Source organism: Tenebrio molitor, chromosome 2 (assembly GCF_963966145.1).
Source record: "Tenebrio molitor chromosome 2, icTenMoli1.1, whole genome shotgun sequence".
NCBI lineage: Eukaryota > Metazoa > Arthropoda > Insecta > Coleoptera > Tenebrionidae > Tenebrio > Tenebrio molitor.
Window position 1 is genome coordinate 1,073,466 of NC_091047.1, and position 14,756 is coordinate 1,088,221.

The 14,756-nt window shown below is 38.9% G+C and overlaps 2 long non-coding RNA genes across 2 annotated transcripts; one reads left to right on the plus strand and one right to left on the minus strand.

The window, feature by feature from the left end:
• Positions 1 to 2,922: 2,922 nt before the first annotated feature.
• LOC138124127 (uncharacterized) lies at positions 2,923 to 4,998 on the plus strand. The gene is made up of 2 exons (XR_011157014.1): positions 2,923 to 3,342; positions 4,585 to 4,998. It is a non-coding gene; the product is annotated as an uncharacterized lncRNA (long non-coding RNA).
• Positions 4,999 to 11,804: 6,806 nt separating this feature from the next.
• LOC138124096 (uncharacterized) lies at positions 11,805 to 12,282 on the minus strand. Its single transcript, XR_011157002.1, has 3 exons — positions 12,129 to 12,282; positions 11,969 to 12,073; positions 11,805 to 11,907 (listed from the first exon to the last, which is right to left on the minus strand). It is a non-coding gene; the product is annotated as an uncharacterized lncRNA (long non-coding RNA).
• Positions 12,283 to 14,756: the final 2,474 nt, after the last annotated feature.

Sequence of the window (14,756 nt, forward strand, 5' to 3'; positions counted from 1 at the left end):
CTAGCCGGAGAAAAATTGTGTTTTTTTATTTTTTCGACAATTTGTTTAATTTTGTAACCGTTTTTGAGGCGGCAGATGGTCGCTCAATCCAAATATATTCAGCTGAGATGTGCAAGCACCTTCCAGTTTGTGCTCGTGTTGGAGCACACAAACCAATTATTTTTGTGCGACATTTCCATATCTCCCGTTTCTACACTTGAGAACCGCTTAAAGTAGAGATTTCCGCTATTCGGTATCATCTTTTGCTCCAGGGACGGAGAGGAAGCGACACAATGGCCCAAAACACGACTAATCGTTTTTTGTCCCTCGATTAATCCCCCCCGTCCCACTTCGTGGTCGTCAGCGACACTTTTTCCGGTTCCCCTCATTGACAATTTTTTAATTGGGGAAAACCGTCGAGGCGGGGTGACTTTCCGGGCACGCCACTGGCTGGCGGCGCTATTTATATAAGGGTTGCCGATGGTGTTGAGACTTTATTGAATCACGGGTATAAAATTGGAAATGATATCTTGGCCACGGTTGTCAGGCGCACGCGAGACACTCTTTCACAACTTCTTCAGAGCCCGAGAAAAGTTAATTGAAATACTATTAGTATTCTCTTTGTAGACAGTCCTCCACAGTCCTCTCCAGATTTTTTTCATAATTAACTTCTTAAATTGAAAAATTCGGTCTTAGACTTCTAAATAATAAATCTGATTTGCATCATCGACGCGTTTTATCAGTTCCAACCCCACCGCCGCCGCCACCGCCGCCGCCACCCGAACGATATTATTGTTTTGGTGGAATTTCAGTTAATATTCAAATCAGTCGATTTGCATGTCACGCCGAATTCGAATTTCGAATAGTTCGATCGAGCGACGGCGAAGTAGTTGAGTAACGGCTGAGCATCGCCACCGGCGATTGTTTTTTCTCAAAACACGTCCGAGTAGGCGGACGCCTTTTGGTTTTTAACAGGTGTTTGTTCAGGGCCCGGCGTGTGATTTTGGAAATGCTTGGGATTTTTTTCCGGTCGGTTGGTCGCGTTTCACGGTTGGTCCCCGGAACATTGTTTTTAAAGAGCGTAATCGAGTAATCTGGCAGAATAGGAGTACAATGAGTGGGGAACAATATAATAACACAAATTGGACAATAATAAAAACGGTTTGCGCGAAGCTCCCGGCATTATTCATGGCGGGACTTAATCACGAGGTGGGCAGATTGTGAACGCTTTTCAACGTTTTAAACAAAGAAACGAACCAGTGGGAGGTTGGGCACACATGCTGTGACAATACGCCGCTGCATTATACCATCGACGTTCAATGGGGATCACTATATCGAGCGTTTGCTACTGAAAAGGTACACTCGACTTCCAAAGATTTCAAACATAAAGAAACTGGGATGAAAGAAGCGGACGAAACTTACAAATAATTGCATTTTAACGTTCCTTTTCCGGTCCGTTAATGCGATATCCACCTTTTATTTCTCCGGGCTTCACAGTTTTATGTTACGCGATGAATGCGACCTGGAACACAGGTTTCGCTAAAAAATTTCAATCTGTTTCGGTAATTGGAAGGGAAGAAGTTTGTTCACAATGTAAGAGTCGGGTGGGAGCGCGCACCATCTATTCAAATCATCACTGGCAGATTCATTTTTCCAGAGATGACAGCTTCAAAACTGTGATCAACACCAACCCCAAAAGATCCCAAGGTTCTTGAAATACTCGTAGAAAAAAGAAACATTGCCAAATCCGATTTTGAGTTCGTAGTGGAGAGCCAAAATATACATGTATTTGAGAATTTAATATTAAATTGACAAAGTTTCTTTCCAAAACCCTGTGCCAAAACCGTCAATGCAGAAATCTGTAATTTCATATTTTTTGCAATAACGTATCTTTCTTTCCATATTATTGTTGTGTCCCATTTAGTTGTCAATTAGTTAAGAACTACTGATGGTGAAACGAAGAAATTTGGTTCAGTCTACTGTAATTTGATGAACAAAGAAATCCAATAAAGATTATGTGACTATGGATCCTATACTGTTCAAAGTATTTTATAAAAAATGGTGTCTGCTGTACAAAAAAAAAACTGTCTGCAGGATTCGAGCGTCGTTTCAAGCTTATAACCCAGTCCCGTCAGAAAATCAAGTATGTGTGTCTTAGTGGACCACTTAATTTCCAGATCTAAATCCAATTAAAGATATGTGGAGAGAAATTACCCATTTAATTTGGTAGTTGTAGGTTGAATTAGGTTAGGTTTTTCTAAGTTTGAGGTTATAAATGGCGTCAATGTCTAGTACATTGTTGTCAGTTTGAGTATCGCGCGTTCAAATCAAATCCTGGGCTGAGTAGGCGTTCGAAAAATGAAACCGTTTAGAACAGTGTAAAGTTTGAATTTCCCGCCGTTTGATACGATTGACATTTATTTATGTTTAACCGGGCCATAATTGAACATGTCTGTTTTCAGCAAAGGGCAAAGTTATTCTATTTTTAATGTAAAACATTGCAAAGAAAGAAAAGAAAAAGAAATATTTTTTGGTTGTAAACTTTAGGTTACCTGTCAACATGTTCCAATTAATCTACGCTTTAAAAAAGCACAACAATAGAAGAATAATATTCAGACATCGCCGAAGATTCAGCAACATGTTGTGGTCATTTTGATAGGTCCACATCTCAGGCACTTTAGTGACGGAAATCAAACAGTGTGTCAAACGTTAAAAAAATAAATTATGGCCTCCCATTATTCCAAAACAATGTGAACGGTTTTTTTTATACGAAACCCCGCCAAAGACATTTCTTTCTCATCTGTCATGGATGAATCTTAGCTACCACCTTTTTGTTTTTTAAGGTTTTTAAAATTTGTTTCCACTTGTCTTTTCGCGAGTCACAAACCATCACACTTCATTTCCTCATTTCACGTTTGCAACACTGTAAAGAATCATTTTCTCTTTGCCTTTTTCCACTGGCACGTTTTTCGTTTTCTTCGTGCGGGTGCGAACCCCGGCGGTGTGAAGATCGGGCCGGGGGCCCTCTCGTGCCTGTATAATCCTCACGCACGCTAATAATGTGTCAAACGCAAGGCTAACGCTTCCAATGTATGACCGGTGGTTATCTGTTATCAGCAGTCGAGAGACAAAAGCCCGAATCGAGTTGACAAGCAATGCAGGCTGACTTGACACGTCACAGTTGTCTATCAATGTTTGTTATACACGTCACTTCACCGCACCATTGTGCTATTGTCCCTCCATTCTGCGATCCAGAAGTAGATGCGAGTTGTTCATCGGCTTAAGAGGTGCGCATTGTTTCAGCGGTCCCATCGATGCCGATCCGGCCGTGGAAAAAGCAAACTTTCTTTAAGAGTATATCAGGTAGGTGGGCCTCGAACCGATCATTCATGTTTAATCGTCCTGGAGGCTTTGTCTCCCTTTCAAAACTCGGATAACTTTGAAAACTGGAAAGAATAATATAATATAGTTGTTCGAATTAAAAGTGTAGAAGTGCAGCCAACTTTATCAGCTATTGTCAGACGCAGCGGCCCTTATTAGGGAGGAATCCGAGGGTGATTTACCACCTCGTCTCCGTAAAGACCTCACAATGGTCTCGCTTGTTTTTCCTACGGGGTCACGACGAGACTTGAGTGACATTTCTCATTGTACTTAGTAACATTATACTTAATTTGTTTGTTCCACGTTATTTCACATAATGTGACCTATCACAACCTCCCATTGACTACAATCATTTCAATAAGAGTATTGGGTTTCGCTTAACCCACACGTGGGGCCCTATTCACGGAAGAGGGGCCTCATTATCCAATTCTCCTTGTAAATACAGTTAAGAAAACAGACCGCGAGCGCTCTACTTACTTCTGAATCGGATCGCGTCGGTCTACAATGCGAGCTACGCCATTTTCTTAACCTCACCTTGTCATTGTTGACGACTTTGTCAAACGTGGTGCGCGGAAATTGGATTTGTTCCTTTAAAAATGGTTTCTTGTTATCGTTACCGCAGATTTCCGCGCAGTTGATTCTGAAAGGCGACGTCCAGCCGCCGTGAAATGTTCTGTAACTTGAGGCAAATTATTTTCCCGCATCAAAGGTGCCTTGGAAATTGTTTTAACACTCCCCTCCCCCACTTTACACACTTGGCTGGTTCCTCGGTCGCGCCCTTCGCCGAGGGCTCGCACAATATAACCTGGAAAACTCCATTTTCGTTATATAGTTTAATTTCCGGTCCGCGTGTGCCGTTCTCCGCCGTTTCTGCACCAGACATCCGAGATGGACTGTCTTAACTTACAATTCTGAGAGCAATTACAAGTTTCCTTGAAAAGAATCGCGTCGGCTTAACCGTCTTTTGTGCTGTTGTTGTTGTTGTGTTGCGTCCGGGAAACAGCTCCCATTTTTCTTTTTTATTGCGCATCCACTTTTATTACCACTTACACATGGATATTCGGAAAAAGCTTCAATTTGCCCAATCTTAAAGAAGAACAATACATGTCTTGTGATCATTTCCTGGACAAAAATAGGAGCAACGTAGAGTGAAGCTACGCTCTATTCTGAACTCTCTCAACACCTCCATTATTTCATTATTTATTTGTTCATGTTTATTTACAGCAATTGATGTTTTACCAGCTAGAAGGATATATCAAGAATTTCGCCTATGGCAGTTGACACTGGAAGCAAGAGTATCACTTACGTGATCTAAAATTGGAGCAATAAAAGGAAGAAAAAGTCCAGATGAGGTGGGTTGTCCTGTCGGAACTACTCTCTAACTCACAAGAGCTATATTTCCAAGATTGTTTTCAAAATATTGAAGTAATCCATCTATTTGCCAGATCTAGTCCTAATTGCTTACATTTACCTAAACTCAAAATTAAAACAGCACCTTGGTGGTAGTGGTGGTACTCATTCTTCGAATGACGAACCGGTGATGATTCTTTTCTAAGAACGAGTAGATTCCAATTTCCTTACAACAGACGTGCGAGTGTCGTGGGGTTATCTTAAGAAAAAATAAAATTATCTTGTTTTTATAGTCTTTTATTTTTGTCTAATATGTACAATAACTGACAGCAATTTGGTTCGAATCGGCGACAAGAAATTTTTCTAAAAAAACCAGGAACCCCTACCTTCTATCGATTTGCACTTCGGAAAATCATTTAAACGCCCATAGCTCCTTTATTAAGGAACATATGGCAATGAATTTTGCACCGTTGGATTGCCCTTGTCAAGGCGCTTCTTCTGAGTTTTTTCTGTTTTAAAGAAATTGGCAAAAAAACAAAAAATCCATATTTTTTACTCCCACAGCAAAAAATGAGTTCAATGGCCGGAATTTTTACTATACAGGGTGATTCTGAAATATGTTTGGAAAAAAAACCGGTGATTGGTGATGGTGACAAGAAGTCATAGACAAAAAAATTTTCTTATAAAAGTTTTTTCGTTTTCGAGATACAAATGATTGAAAATTAGGTCAAAAGTGCTAGTACTCTGCTGAGTTAAAGGTGATTACCTGATTATCTTGGCAGTTTAGCAACAATAATAATCAAAGGTGCCCGTCAGTCACAAACGTAACCTTACTCCTCTCGATCATTTCTATAGAAACATTTACAAAGCAGTGTGCTTGCACTTACACCTTTATTGTGGAGTTGATGTAACGATGGTTGCTAATGAAGTAAACAAATTCGGACAAATTTTCCCTATTCATAGGCGTTGAAAATACAAGGATATAGGGTAATTTTCTTCCTTTTGATTTCACCACCAAAAGTCATTTACGCAGAATTATTTTGGGTCAATGATACTCCACATTTTTTTTCCAAACTTATTTCAGAGTCACCCTGTACCTGAATACAACTCATCCTATTTGTAGAAGCCAAATGATGAACGATTCTCACAGTATGAGATCATCCACATATGGTTCATTTCAATAGTAATGGATCCAGAGTAGAGCTCTGTGTAATACCTGAATTACCTATATCTACAGTAACTTAATTTTCTTAATAATTTCTTGACATTAAGATAAAAAATCCCTAACGCTTGACCACTTTTTTATTTCTTTTAATATTTTCATTTGTCTTTGCAAAATGATTTCTTTGATCGTAGACCCACTACTACCAATTTGCTTTTTTTCCCAATATGCACGTGAAAGTTGAGACAGACTGTTCCAAGTAGGTAGATGCAATCTACATTATGATTTTTTATTTGACGGGTCGTTCTCAGCACATTGCATAATATCTATTCATCTCTGACCTATTGTGCCAGGTCTGGTGTCCCTCAAGGCTTCGTACTTGGGCCGCTAATCGTCTTACTTTTCATAGCTGATCTACATTCACCTGTCAACTGACAACATTAAATTTCTCAAATTTGTTAACAGTGTTTCCATTGCTATCTGGTTTCAAAGTGATATTGACAATCTTCTTTTCTTCAATTCAAGCATAACTGCACAAACTTGACAGAAACTGAAACCTTTAACTCTGACAGTGATTCCCACGCACCTCATCGAAAGATGAATGGAGAAAAAAATGATTTGTGCTTTCACGTCAGTGTTTTAAATTGCCACGAGGAATTCGATATTCTTCAGATGAATGGAGCTAGTGCGTTCCATCGAAACAACAGCTACACCCACATCTTCAGAAAGAAAATGTCCCGCATCCTACCACACAGGAAAATATTCGACCACACAATAGTTATTTATGCAACAAGTGCAAAAAGTGAATGATTATTGCACGCTACGTGAAAATTGTCCCAAGAGCCGCAGGCGAGAAAAAAACACGATAAACAACAGTTCAGTCCTGTGCACGATAGACAGACTGTTGACAGATGCGTGCAATAAAGATTTTATTGCACTAGTGCAATTAAGAGGCACTTTTTCCACTGAAAACAATGCAATAAACACTCACTTTTTGCATCGTAGAAAAAAATTATTTTTAGGTAAATTTGTTTATTACGAGTGAGAGAGAGTGAGCCGACCGGGTGGATTCTTTGCGTCGGGAGGGCCTCTGCAAACAACCCGTTTAATAATGGGAAAAAAATGTATGTTCATCGAGGCAAGCGCTCCCATTCGAATTAACTAAGCGTATTTGTGGTGATATTATCATAACATACTCCGGTGGGTCACTTACGCCGTTATTGAATATGAATATGATCGTTGAAACGTGTTTAAACTGAATCGTATCTGATTGTATAGAAGGAGGATGTTTGGCGAACGCATTCGTCGTGTGAATGGTGAATTTATCTGATGGCAGAAGCTATTAAAAAAAATTCTTTACCCCACCGGAGAAGGGTGCCGCACCGCTCGCCTTTCACCTAAAATAAGTTCGATATGATAATGACAGTTTAAGAAGAGCGCCGCCGTTGTTAAATTAATTTTCTAGCTGAAAGGGCATTTGACAAGCGCCCCTTGTCCACAAATCCGCGACCAGACAATTAAAACGAGCCCAACCCGTCCTCCGTAATCAGGGATTAATAGAAACTATTTAGTGTCAGCGGCAGGACTTTAAATTCGCATTGTGGAAGCGTGAATCTGATCGGAAGGAGTGTGCCGCCGGTCGGGATCAGCTCCTTCGGCACAAAGTATCCCGACAGTTTCCACGACATGTCAAATCGCAAACATTCTCCACGAAACGGCGATTTCTTTTTGCAAAACAATGCTGATGCTAAAAAAATCTTGATGTTCGGCTTTTTCGTGCGAAATTAAATTCAAGTTTGTTCGTTGTAAAGGGGTGGAGGTGAGCCCTCGCCGCCCCTGGAAGTTTGGCGGGACTGCGGATATAAGCTACGTATTTAAGATGGCACGTATCTATCAGTAGGATATTGGCGTGAATGTTCAATGTTAGGAATGCGAGGGATGGTTAGGGTGGTTTACAATTTTCAATTCAAAGACGTCAACATCTTCTAATATTGCAATATGAAAAGGTCTCGCCGGGAATCTCAAGAATTACAACAATGGCGTTACCATCTTACACCTAAGTTAAATTTTCGAATAATATTCGAGAGGGAGCGATCTGCGGTCGAGTGCATTCGAAATTTCGCATTATTAAAAATACTTTTCGAGTAGTTTCTTCGGAGCAAACCACCCGGAAAAATACCCCGTCACACCGGCGATCGACGCTTTAATTAAACCGCTCGCCTGCAAATAAATAAATAATAATTTATATCGGAATTAATTTAAACCGGGAGGCCGTAAACGATTCCAATTACGAAACTACTCGACGCCCCCATTGTCCGGACAGAAATAGTTGTTGACTATAGCAAAAGCCGACCCGAAACAATACTCTTCCATTGAACATTTGTTATTGTTTTGGTTTGGACAAAACGTTGTCGAGACCATCACGCGTTTGTGGTTTTCGCACTCGCCCCGCATTATTACAACATTAATTAATAAAATAATTTCGACGGAAATTTAATTAACTGGCACGAGTACCTGGTGCGGTAATCCCCCAAAAAACTGACGCTACTCTATTAAATCAAAAACCGACAGGACAAAAAGCGTGCTGGCGACACATTTAAAGAAACCGGGGGTTGACAGAGTGCACGTCTATTACCCTTTGTTGCCGGCGACCCCTTGCGCTGGGGGTGTTGCAAATTGTCGACATTTTTGTGTCTGACTGCGTTTTATTGCCGACCGCGTTCGGTTCCGAATATCTTTTCAATATCTCCTTATACGCCGGCAATAAAACAGCACGTCAGAGAGGGACCGGCGCTCCGGCGCCCTCTCGCTCGCGCCCCCACGTCCCGACGCCGGTTTTCGCGATTCGAGGCAGTCCGGCTCTGGCGCGGCGAACTTTTAATGCAGTCGCGGGGCGTGTTGTCTAACACTTCTAACTCCAAGGGACGATACAGAAAATGTAAATATTCCTACTGGTATTCTTTATGTCATATTGCCGAGACTTTTTTATGGCCTCTCCGACTCTAAAAATGTAATTTGTATTTAAATATGCCCGGAATTCAGTAATTGCATTATAATTGAAGGAGCTTTTAGAATAAATTATTTGTGGTGGTGGTTCCATTAAGTTCCTTTCCTTCAATGGAAATATTCATGTGTTACGCGCCTGAAAAAATTATTATTGATAAAAAAATTGTATAATGAGGGTGCCACAATAAAGTGGATGTTTTCGGGATGCGACCACTCGAAAATCGTCGCATGTGTGTGTCATCCCATCGCCCCATGTCACATAAATGGGGTCACAATGTTTACCTGCAAAATATCAAACCCCAATTCAAGATTTATTGAAATTTTATGGCCATGTCATACACAAAATCGCCAATTTATTACAATTATTCCATTCCAATCGTTGCACAAGTGGCATACCTACCTAATATGTAGACCGAACATTGCGCAAACCTAACCTATAAAAAATACGACACGTATCTGCTTCAAATAAAATGTGTTTAGCAGGTTCTAGCTGACCGATGACACCAACTAACTGTACCAGTCGATTTTAATTACAAATTTAAAATGATATTACATAACACGGTTTTGAAATGATTTAAATTTCACTAATTAACACATCGTCAACGTTGTTGTTGACAATCAGGGGGGTCAATCATAAAAAAATTAATCAAATGTTTTTCTACGGATAAATATGAGTGTGAAATGATTAAAATATGTGTATTTCGGGTTTAATGATTGTTTTGAATTGCGGGTTCGCCTTCTGGTTGAAATTCTGAAAGAAACTGGTTACTGAGTTAATTAACGAGATTTATTAATTAAGAGTTTTTTTGGTGAGGGGGCGTTGGCAACAATGAAACTAATTGGCAGGTCGAGTAATGGCGCGATTTCGCCCCGAAACGTCAAGTTTGTCAATTCCCGGTGTACCGGTGTCGAAATACCGGGTGCAGTGCAACAGAAGCCGAGTTTTGTAAAGTAATATCGCAGTGATACTAGTGACAGAGTGTACAATCATCGGATTATGACCTGGTAACAAATTGCAGGGTCTGACAACTCGTCAAAAGTTGCCATTCACGTCTTTGACGGTAAGTGGAGCCCGAAGCTGTTTCAATTAGAAGAGCGCGGAGCTCGTTTCCCCGAGGCGGTCTTTATGCAACGATTACGACCTAATTCACCAATGGCGTCTGTGGAAATACAACCCGGTGCAAGACGCACCACCCTTCCTCCACATGCAAGAGTAACCGCGCTCGAGGAATAATCAAGTTTTCAGCCCCGATTAATTGATCTCGTTATTGTGGAATGAGCTCAACCGGATCGTACGAGCTTCGTTATTTTACACCAGTAATTCATTTTCGACGTTTTCATATCTAAACATCCGTAAAAACGAGCTGCACGCTGATCAAATACAAAACGAGAGCCATAACAATAATTGCGATCGGGTGCTTCAATTTTTACGTCGGCTGGGTTCAGCGCGTTATGTTGCATGTTTGCGGGTTTAATAAGTTGGGGGTTTATCGGGTGGGACGGGGCTCGTTGTGTCGCGACGGTGGAAGCACAACGACTCGAGGAATTGGTAATTGGCGTTTATTTCTAGTTTTAATATCGTGGTAAATCATGTAAATACTGAAACCGTTGATTTAAAATTTAGTAAGTTTTAATTTACTTTTCGAATTGTTTAAGGTTCAAATAAAGTAAATACTGGACGCTGGAATATTTCAGCGGAAATGCTTGCTTATTCAGGGTAATAATAGGCAAAGAACATTTTAAGCTCTGCAACCAGCAATACACTAGGCTCCGATTCGAGACAGAAAATAATAAATCCTTGGATGTGCAGTCTCTAGTTTTTTTTTTCTAGAGATAACATTCCAATCGAGACCAAAGAATATTAAACCACATTAAATTAATCCCGATTTGGCTCGGATTTGAGACAAATGGTTTCTCGAAAAAAACACGTACCACCCACCCCTTCACCCCGTTAAGTTTTTTCAACTAAAAAAACCACATCTCCCTTATTATTGGAAATACGGTATTGATTCTTGCACCAATGAATCTCTCGTTCTTCTACTTTTTCGATAAAATATTTTGGCTTTGGCCTAGGAGCTATAGTTTTCGCATAATGCGGCCTCAAAGTTAACTTTGAAGATTCTTCTTTATGGATTCTGGACCAGAAACTGATTAAAGTGCCTTTTGTCCTCGCCTGTTTTCAAGTCTCGGCTCCGCCTCGACTAGAAAACCCAGACTCGGACAGAAAGATGCACAAATAACTATTTTATGATCGGGAAATATAACCATTTAATGATAATGTCAGGTGACAAAGTGTTACCGCTAACTGAAAAATATTAAATTTCTAACAGTCAAGATTCACTTTCCTTGCAATAAAACAAATTGTTATTAACGAGAAGATCAACTTCATCTAGATGAGTGGCATTGATTTTGTTCAGCTCCGAAATTAAATTAATAAGGTTCGCTATAGAGAAATAAAATTATCAAAATTAGACGCGAGCCGTAAATGAAAATAAAAAATTGTTTGACAAATGTTAAATTAATAAATAAAGCAATAACAATACTGTTTTTATTACACTCTCGTGGGCCCGAATTGGATGAGTGGAAATGGCATCAAAAACCAAAAAAAAGAAAAAGAAAAAACCCAAAAACCATAAAAGTGGTATCTTCCCTTGATGTAGCCGTGCAAAATGCTTGGCAATTACACCGGCTTCATGGAGGGAAACTCGATTACTTCACATTTCGGCGGCAAATTGTTTTGGCGCTGCTTCAAACGAACAAATCTTCCAGAAAGAGAGGTAGACCATCATCTGTAGAGAATATAATATCGCGTTTTGATAATACTGCTTGTTATACAGTTCCCCAAGAGAAGCAGAGTTTGCCACAAAAAAATGTGCCAAGTGTAATGTTGCCCTTAACATGGATTGTTTTGTGACATACCATAAAAAACTGTAAATCTGCAAATATATTTGTAACATTTTTTACCATTAAAATAACTTTTTCATGAACAAATATAATTTGTGATCATGTTGGTGTTTGTGCCTATTACCCTGAAAAAAGGACACCCCCTTTTAAACATTTTTCCTCGGAAAATTTAAATGAAATGCTCACCTCTCAAAAGTCCCATAAGTGCATCCAGGGCGAAGAATGTAATAAAAATAGCCGGTAGAGCCCTCTTACTTACTCCTTCTTCTTCTGCTTGGTATTGGGGTCTTCCTGAAAAAAAACCATTTCCTTGTATAAAGTGAAGTGTTAATGACTGAAAACGTACCTTCGACGAAGTCTATAACAAATGGTATAGCAAGCGAGAACCAGCACAACATTACTAACCACATCTTCAGGAAATGTATACTACAGTGAAATTGGTACTTTCGAAATTTTCTTATATTTATACAAATTGAATTCGGGTACTTAAAGCGTGATGGGTTTTTTCTTTTTCTTTTTTTTTTGGTTTTTGATGCCACTTCCACTCATCCAATTCGGGCCCACGAGAGTGTAATAAAAACAGTATTGTTATTGCTTTATTTATTAATTTTACATTAATTTGTCACACAATTTTATATTTTCATTTACAGGTCGCGTCTAATTTTGATAATTTTATTTCTCTATAATATGTAGGCAAAAAAATCAAGACTCCTGTGGACTTCGAATATACAGGGTGTTAGTGAACGGTGCGGCGAAATTTTAACCACGAGCTACTGGCTTGATGTAGAACTCGGAAAAAATATTTAAAAAATTCTATGTAAAAAAATAAAATGACATCTATTTTTTGAGCTACAATTTTTTTAATTGCTTTTAGTCTTCTACGTTGTCCTACAACCTAGAAAAACAGAGGTTATGTAAGTCCATCAAATGCAGGTTTTTAATAAAGACTGATGAAAAGTAATTAGAATATAGAAAAACTGAAGAAATCACAAGCAAAATAACTAAGATGTCTAACTCACTGCTGACGCTAAGATTTAGCTACATATTTGACATTTGACTGTTGACATCTGATTTGACGGCTTAGCTTAGATGTTCATGTAATACAAGGTCATTATAAATTATTGTCCCATCGCAGTAGAGTAGGCGTTGGTCACTTAGTTGAATGTGCCGCAAGCCTCATAACATGAGTGAGACTAGGTGGTGCTACCGGCGGTAGTAGAAATCTGTCTATTAGCTTGTTTAACGTTACCAGGGTGGCAGCACATCCAAAATTTGTGTGGGTTTTCAACGCAAACTGCGATGGGACAATCATTTATAACGACACTGACATTTAAATTATGGCTAACTTTTTTTGCCGGCCACCGTACCTAGTGCAACTTTATTTACGACTTTGCTTTTTACGCACACCAAGTTCATCCAATACCCAACCGAACAATAATACGATTATAAAATTTACTAAAAGGATGGTTTTACGTGTAAAACTTTTATCCACAATTCTGCATGCACCAATTGCATCAGTTATAAAATAACAATGCTAAACTTCGCCCTCAAATATGTCAAAAATCATTATTATTGATCATATCACACCATCACAAACTGGAAACTGCTCAAACGTTTTATTTTACGGTGAAAATTTCCCATTGCATGATGCGCCACTGTTGTGGTTCCTAGCGATCCTCATTTTCCCTACGCTACTGATACGTTAAAGGCCGCGCAGCTAAGCGCCGCCCACAGGTCCTTTACAGATTAATACTACCTACTTAAATAAAGCGTGAGGGCTTTTTTCTTTCTTGTTTTTTAAACCTTTTCCACAAATCCAATTCGAGCCCACAAAAAATGCATTGTTATTGCTTTTTTTAATTAATTTAATATTTGTCACACAATTTTATATTTTCATTTACGAATGCAGGTCGCGTCTAATTTTGATATTTTTTTTTTATAAGTAGGCAAGAAATGTTGCGCTTTTGTTAATTCCACATCGATAAAAACGAACAAGTCCCCAATCCACATCTATAACATTCCGGCTATAACAGGTGTTTTTTTAAATTTGGCGTCGTAGTTGGCGTTGAAGAGTTGATTGTGCATGCACTAGATACAGGGTGTCCCCAAAAAAGAAGACGAGTCCATAACTCCGTTATTTATCGGAAGATTTTAATTATCTGTACACCAAATTAAATGGTTGTTAATAGGCTACAAAATGGCCTAATAAATTCAAGTATAGCTCCATGGACTTCAAAGGTAAACTGTCAAAATATTTTTTTTCAAATGGGATTTCATATTTTTTTTTAGTAATTCTGATAGAGATTTTTATTCTGAAAACAACAATGTATCACAAATATACACTTAAATACCAAAAATTCACAAAAAAAAATTAAAAAACGCTTCTATCGTCTATGTTCTATGTTTTGCGCTAAACATTGGCGGCATATTGCGCAATCCCACATGTTATTATTTGTCATTTGTTTTTCCAGCTACCTTAATTTGGTTATTACATTGTAACGCAATGCATTTTGATAGCTTTTCGCTTGGTGCTCGTCATTTGTTTCAAAAGTTAGTGTTATTTTTTTTTATGTGAAGTTATACTTGTGATACATTGTTGTTTTCAGAATTAAAATCTCAATCAGAATTACTAAAAAAAAGTATGTAATCTCATTTGAAAAAAAATGTTTTGACAGTTTAGTCTTGAAGCCCTTATAGCTATACGTAAATTTATTAAGCCGTTTTGTAGCCTACTAACAACCATTTGATTTGGTGTATTGATAATTAAAATCCTCCGATAAATAAGAGAGCTATGGACTCGTCTTTTTTTTTGGGGACACCCTGTATATGGATAACAGATCACGGATCAGCTGTTTCAATCTTACGCTTTTACACGAGTGGTGCGTTCTCAATCGACTCTCCAACGCCAACTTCGACGCCAAAAAAAAAACTCCTTTACTTTTACGGCCCCAATATAACCTTAGAGAAAACGGAC